The sequence below is a fragment of the Pteropus medius genome, unplaced genomic scaffold, assembly GCF_902729225.1.
Source record: "Pteropus medius unplaced genomic scaffold, Ma_sr-lr_union100, whole genome shotgun sequence".
Classification (NCBI taxonomy): domain Eukaryota; kingdom Metazoa; phylum Chordata; class Mammalia; order Chiroptera; family Pteropodidae; genus Pteropus; species Pteropus medius.
In genome coordinates, this window is record NW_024349558.1 from 18779 (window position 1) to 26706 (window position 7928).

Here is a 7928-nt window from a genome sequence, read left to right on the forward strand (position 1 = left end):
GGAGAGTGGAAGCGAGGGGCGCAGTGACCCCGGGGCGGGGGTCGGCAGGACGCAGGGCGTCAGTCACCCTTCTCTGCGTTTCCCGGACGCGTCGCAGGAGAAGGTCCCCAGCCGCCCGTCGTCCGTGGACGGAGATGCGCGGCCCCGGACTCCGCGACCGCGCGAGGAGGCCCCTCACTTCGCAGCGGTTGCCAGACGGCGCTCTCCTGGGGCCAGCGTTCTTTCTTGAACGCTGCTTCTTTAGTTAGGAAAGTTTCCAACATCTGTTGTGAGAGGAAGTAAATCTGTTAATTTTCTGTTAATTTTTCAAATGCCTGTTTGGCACTGTAGCGACGGCGTCCTACTGAAGCGATGCGTTCTGGATTACGTTTCATTTCACAACACAGTTTACTGCTTTCGTTTTGTTTCTGGATGATACTGTCTCTGACACCTAAACAATAATGAAGTTTCTAAATAACATAAGACAATTAGAAACTGTTTTTTGAGGTCTTTCCCATGTAAAAGAGTAAAAAAAAAAACAACAGGCTCAGTTGTAGTCCCACTTTCTGTGTTAATTTAATTTTTTCTTTTCTTTGTTTTTCTTTATTAGGAGTTTTCTAAAGGGGTTTAAAAATCAAAGTTTGAAACATGCCCAGATGAAAACACAATAGGAAAATAGTCATGGTCTCAAATGTGAATTTTCCTTCAGTGTTTCTCTGGGTCATTCAACATTTATTACGTGTTTACAGTGTCTACACAGATAAATAAGGCAGGTCTTGGTCTTCAGACGCCTGTGAGGCAGCAGAGTCAAAAACAACCCAAAGTGAGGCTGGGAGTCCCTGCCGTCCATCTAAAGGGGCACGAGGAAAAGGAGGCTTCAGACATTTGAATCTCCCCATATGACAGTTAGAAGAGTCTTCCTTTCACTCTCCGAAAATACTCTTCCAAAAGTGCATTTAGGCCACAGATGGAAATCCTAAGGAACAATCAAAGAATTCTGTCTTCTGAGGTGCATCATCTTTTGTGGGTCAGTAGTATCAGGACACAATATAATGTAAGGGTCCCCTAAGATATGACACAAGGGCATTCACAGGTATACTGGAACTGGGAAGTGAAGGGTTAAGATGTAGTACTCCCTGCGATACACTTAGGCGATTAGAATAACAATGTATTATGTTTCAGAAAGATACACTCAGCTGGTGGATCAGCTGGGTTGTCTGACCCCCTCTGCAGATGCACTTCTGTCTCAGGCTTCTTCACTGCATGGAGTCTCGGCATGGTGCTTCCACAGGGCAAAAGCAGATGCCGTCAGGCCTCATGAATCCAAGATTTGTAAACATATGTGAGGTCACTTCTACTACATGCTATCGGTCAGAGCAAGCACAAGGCCAGCCCACATTCAAGCGGGCAGAGGGATAAATTCAGTCCTCGATGGAAGGTGTGGCAATGTCACATGAGGAGGGGCACGGACGCAGGGAAGCATGATTCAGAAGATCACCATATAATGATCTTTCACAGCTACTAACAGTATTTCATGTAACAAAGGCACAGAAGAAACCACGACCGATAGCTAGGGTCCAGAGCTGAGGGCCAAGAAGCAGTGAGTACTCCCACACACTAAGTCAGCAGAAAGGCCTCTCAGTAACCCTAATCACCCCATCCATGGAAGCAGGAGGAGCAGGAGGAGAAAAGCGAGAATCACTGGAGGCAGGAGCTGCAGGCGTAGGAGGGGCTGCTGCAGCTTTCCTCAGCCCCTTTCCAAAAGCCAGTCGAGAATCTCTGGCTCTAAGAGAAACGCCTGCAGAGTCTGGGGGTGTCTGCATAAAAGGAACACTGGAAACTTATATTTTAGTGTACATCGAAGTAGGACACAGGCTAGTCGATCTTCCCAAAGTGCATGTGAACTGTATAACGATGGCAGGGCAATCAGAAAGGCCCGTGAGTGGAGTCAGCTATCACTTCTGCTTCGATAAGAACATACGTTTCCAGTAGGCCAAGTGAGCAAAGCAAGAAATAGCTGGGCTCGTGCCGTCACGTTAATGCCAGCACAGAAAGCTAATTTCTGAGTGAAAAAAACCAGTAACACTCGCCCACAGTGCACACCACTGAATACGAGAGCTGAGGGGGATTGGGACAGGCTAAGCAGGGCACTGGATTCGGAGGGCCCCTAAAGAACTCGCACTTGTGCCTTGTCTAGAAATCCAGTATTTGAGTACCTGTCAATGGCCAATCAGTGTCAGTCCAAGAATTAGTGTCAAACAGCGTAAGGAGGACGACAACGATGGCCCGTGAAGCCCTCGGACTCCTGGAGAAGCTAGAACCTGGAAGACAGAGGAGGAAGCTGCAGCCCACAGGTAAACTACACTCTGCACCAGGTGGAAACTGGAAAAGAAGCAACAAGCAGGCCATCCACTCTTCCCATTTCGGACCCTCTAAGGAACAGAGCTAATAGCCAGCAGAGAAGAAGAAGTCAGGAAGCAAGGGTTTCCTTAGCTCCCCAACTCTCATGGGGTCAGAGTGGCCCCCCAGCACACCACCCCTCCCCTCCCCTCCGCTCTGTGGTTGAGCAGGGTCTGGAAACCTGGAGGGAGTGGCTGCTGGCTGTGGTGCTAGCAGCTTGGGCTTGGTCTCCCTGGTAATGCACAATGTGTTATTTGGGGTAGAAAATTTCAATTATGTGAGATAAATAAAATCTGGGTCTACTTTACATCGTGGTACCTACAGCTAACAATACTGCATTGTACAGTTGACATTTGCTAAGGGGATGAATTTTATGGTTCTCACCACACACACAAATAATGATGATAATAATAATGATAAATAAAGAGGGTGCGAGGAAACTTGTAGGTGGACGGATATGTTTATGGTGTAGTATATGGGTGGGGATGGTTCACAGGTGAGATCTCCAAACTCATCAAGTTGCATACATTAAACAGGTACAGCTTTTTGTATGTCAATCATACCTTTGTAAAAGTGGTATAAAAAAAATAAAACAAAATAGGAGAGAATATAGTCACCCTAAGCAGTAAGCACATTGCCTGATATAGTGAATATACAATCAATGAGACGATGGTTTAACCTCAGCTCAGGACTGGGAGCTGGCCCCACAGACACCTGGCAGATGGTGTCATGGCCACTGCTCCAGCCCCCAGGCCAGTACTGCTTCTGCTGATCCCCATCCCAAACAGAGACACCGGCTGCAGCTGGTGCTTGCTTCCGACAGTTGGAGAAGGCGGGCTGCTCCAGACACATGATACTTTCTTCTAGCTACTTGCTATCCCCCTTTTTTTTTCATCCAGGTACCTAAATTTTGGCTCCTGTAAGAACCTGGGTTTGCAGTGTGGACGTTTTGAAGTGTGAGATCTGTTGCCTTTGTTCCCCATCCTTGAGTCTGGAGATAAAGATGGGAAAACTGAGCACACCGTGAAAGCAACAATGATATCAGGTGTGCTCTGCCCTTCGCTCCCCAGACTTCAAAGAAGCAGCAGACTGCTCACCTGTTTTTATACACAGCACTCTTCAAGGACACATCTTTGTTCACAAAATTAAATCTAAATGAAAGAAATCTTATTACTGAATTTTTGGTTTGCAGAAAACACTTTGATATAAAATCCCTATGAAAATGTGTATTTTAAAGGAACAAAAATGGGGCGAGAGTGTAAATGCAAAATATGTTTTATGGGTAGAGTCCGCTTTTTCTGTTACTCAGGGGGAATGAACAGATCGTACAAGTCAGATTCCAGTTTCACCTCATCGCTGCCACCAGGGGTGTGTTGGGAGGACCCAGAGGGCTGGCCAGCTAGGAGGAGCTTACAGCCTTGGGACCCACATTGGGAACACAGTGGGTGCCCCTGGGGCTCCGGGTCCTGCAAGGCCTGAGGTGATCGAGAACAGAGGAGGGGGAGACCTCAGAGGAAGGGAACGTGGGCAAGAGCAGGCCAGTGCTCTGGCTTGAACAAGAACAGACTTAAAAGGCCAGAGGATGGCAGAGAATAGAAGTGGAGAAGTTGTCGTTATAAAAATCCAGTGCTGGTTGTACTCCTGTGAAGGGTTGGGCCACCTTCTTCCTCCCCTCCCGTCCCTATCCCCAGCTGCCTGTCCAAGTCCCACAACAAAAACCAGCTTGAGTGAGCATATGGCAAGCTGGACCATTAGGTTATGTGCAGATTTTCTTCAAATAGAATGACCAAAATTCAACTCAAAGCTGCAAAGACTATTTGGATTACTCTGTCCAGGATCTTGTGTGAGTGTGGTGTCCTGGATGCAGAATTGTGTTAGAATCAATCTTCATTTTAAATACCTGTAAAATGGTTATAATAATTTTCCTTTCTCATCTGACTTACAGAAGCAGTAGATGAGAAGAGATATGTAAAGGACAGGAGTTATTTCAAAGCGAGCTAAGTACGAAGGGTCTGGACTCTTATTTTAATGGTGGGCAGAGCTCTTAAGGCAGGGAAACGCTCTTCTCTGCTGCCATCTCGTGTGCATTTTGGGAATAGCACCAGAGTTTAGGTCATGAAACATTCGTGATCCTCTGTTTCCATCTCGTGTGCATTCTGGGAATAACATTTGACTATAGGTCATCAAGTGTTGATTATTATGAATATTCATTCTCTGTTGCCATCTGGTGGGCAATTTGGGAATAACATGACAGGGCTGCTCATAAAGTTATTTCTGCCGCTTTTTCATGCTCATTTTGAAAATAACACCCAGGGCATGTCATTATGAAAAGGTTTTCTCTGCTGCCATCTCTTGGGTATTTTGAAAATAACACCCAAGTATAATTGTCGAGATGCACACAAGATGAGTGCAGAAAACAACTTTGTCTCTGAACTACACTCAAATTATTCCCCAAATTCACACCAGATAGCAGCAGAAAATAAATTTTTATGAAGAAATATACCTGGGTGTTATTTTCAATGTGCCCACAGATGGCAGCAGAAATAATATTTTAAGACACGCAATCTTCGTTTTTAACAAGAGGCACACAAATTGACAATAGACAAAAACATTTTATCATGACATGCTCCTGGGTGTTATTTATAAAATGCGCATGGGATAACACATAAATATTTTTTCATGACATGTACTGTGGCGTTACTCCCAAAATCCCCACTGGATGGAAGCAGAAAATGAATATTCATGATGACAACCACTGAAGTGTTATTCCTAAAAAACCCACCAGATGGCAGCAGAAAGTAAATATTTAGGATGACATACACCTAGGTGTTATTTTCAAAATGTCCACGAGATGGCAGCAGAAAATAAGTATTCATGGTGATGTTCACATGGGTATCTTCCCAAAATGCACAGAAGACAGAAGCAGAGAATAACTTTTTCTGACATACACTCTGCTGTTATCCCCGAAATCCCAATGAGATTTCAGCAGAGAATAAGTTTTCATGACATACATGCATTTTTACTCCAAAGATGCACATGAGATGGCAGCAGAGAATAAACTCAAGTGTTATTCTGGTGAAGCCAACAAAATGATACTAGCGAATCACTTTTCATGACATACACTTGGATGGTTTTTTTCCCAGATGTTATGTTTGAGCTGCATACAAGATAACAGCAAAGAATGCCTTTTCATGATGACATACACTTGGGTGTTATTCTCGATATGCCCATGAAATGGCAGCAGAAATAACTTTTCACGATGACATATACTTGGGTGTTATCCCCAGAATGCACAACAGATTGCAGAAGAGAATCATTTCTTGTTACATGCATTCTGGTGTTATTCCCAACATGCACATGAGATGGAGGCAAACAATAAATATTCATGATTACCTACACTCAGGTGCTATTCCTGAGATGCCTGAAAAGGCAGCAAATAATAACTTTTCATGACATAACTGAGGTGTTATTCAAGAGATGCCCACGAGATGGCAGCAGAGAATAACTTAATGATGACATACCCTAGGCTGATATTACCAAAATGACCACTAGATGGCAGCAGAGAATAAATTTTCACGATGGCTCTACTCTCCAGCAGTGGTCTACCGTGACATTTCTTCAGGCACCGCCTGTGGTTCCCCACTAATGATTTTTGAATTAGGTGTTGCTAAGTCAAGGGAATCCCATAATTAAGCATAAGAGAAAATAAAATGCCATGATAAATAAATTCACATTTCTCCCGGTTGCTCATGTTTTGAAATGCAGGAAGCTTAATTAGAAGAGCATGATTTGGCACAGGAGCAGCTATAGAGGTTCTGAAAATGACTTATAAGCATCTTTGACATTCTTATACTTCTATATCAATTCTGTTTAAAAGCCTGATTTAGTTATTAAAAATTATTAAGTAATTTGGGTTAACCTATGTACACAATTCTGCTAAGCGTTCTACAATAAAAGCTTATGCTCGAAAAAACCTATTTGCCAAAGCCCGGTCAGGAAGGATGTCTCTAACACCTGCGGCTGAATAAACTCCTCGGCCGGGGGGAGGACTGGGGACAGACTGGTTGTCCTTGTGCCGAAGTATTCCTCCCGGGCACGCGGGAGGAATGTGGGTCTAATCCGTGCCTTCTCACCATTAGCTATCGGCCGCTTGGCCTTGAAAAGGTGTAAGGTACAGATATTGGAGGGTGGGGCCAGTGTGAGGTTGAGGGTAGTGTTGAGAGCCGGTGAGGAGGAGCCAAGGAGTTGGTCCTGGGGCGATTCACCAATCAGTGTAGAGTCGGGTTGGCCTTACTCCAGACCTGGTCTTCTGGATGCTCCGGGCGTAGTCTCCATCCTGTGTGGACAACCATGTGACCCCCACGTGAGCATGCATGGACACCCCATTCTCAAATCACACTCATGTGATGTAGTGTGAACCCACATCGTATATGCTCTGCCGTTTCAGAAAGCCAGAAGAAGCTTCTTGAGGCTTCCAGTGGTGCCATTGTGTGAGGCAGTCCTTGTATCTCAGCAGCCCCTGGGAGCTGCACCATGGACCAGGTGAAAAGAAAGTGAGGAGAAGTGTCCCAAATCCAAAGGTCCCAAATCTGGACAGGAGTGAGTGCCAAGTGTGGGGAGAGGTGCTGTCTGTCTTCAGATGACACAGCAGAGGACACAGCTCGGCGAGGAAAATTCTTTTTTTTAATTCTGTGGTGTAGCATAGTGAGGGTGAGGAGCACTGAACATGTGTGTATCTGTTTTTTTGCTTCATGTTATAGAGGAACTAAAGCTATTTGGTCTATTAGTCTACATATAACAGAGAGAATTACTTCTACCTTAATTCCAGCCTGCATCTTCCCCAGGCCAACAGCTCCTTCCACAGATATGCTAATTGTCTGGATAGTTCTGTGTGAAGGAAGGGGTTTGAAGATTTTGTAGTCTTCCTTACGTCCCAGGTTCTGCCTCTTTCTGCACACTTAAGATGGATTTCAGAAAACTACAAAACTTCCATCTTGTTATGGTGGCAGGAAAATTAATGGCTGGGTTACCACTAGCTCTTGGAAACTTCTGTAGCTGAGAGATCACGGTCTTCCACTGGCAGAAATAAACACTACTTTTGTTTACCCTGTCAGCCTTCTTGATCTATTTCTGTGGGCTTTGGTAGAATTTAGAATCGCTGCGAGTCTTTTTCCTCTCATCTATACTTAGACTGTCATGAAAAAAGTATTTGTGAAACTATAATCTGTGTCCCCGGAAAGGTTCTTATCTTATTCTGCGAGAAAGAATTCCAGGGTAAGATGAACAGCTGGCAGTCTTGTGGGTCCCGTGACCAGATTCTTGCTTAATTCCACAAGAAAGAATCCAAAGGCAAGATGCACAGCAAGCAGGAAAGCACGAGTTTTATTAATGTTAAAGTACTAACCTGAGGAGGTTGTGTGCAGGCTGAATTTGAAAGAGGAAGAAGGTGGAAGGGGTGGGGAGAGAGAGAGAGAGGGAGAGGGGAGAGTCCCACCAAGATGGCTTGTTATGAACTTTTTGTTCTCCCTGGAGGGAGACCTTGGAAAATT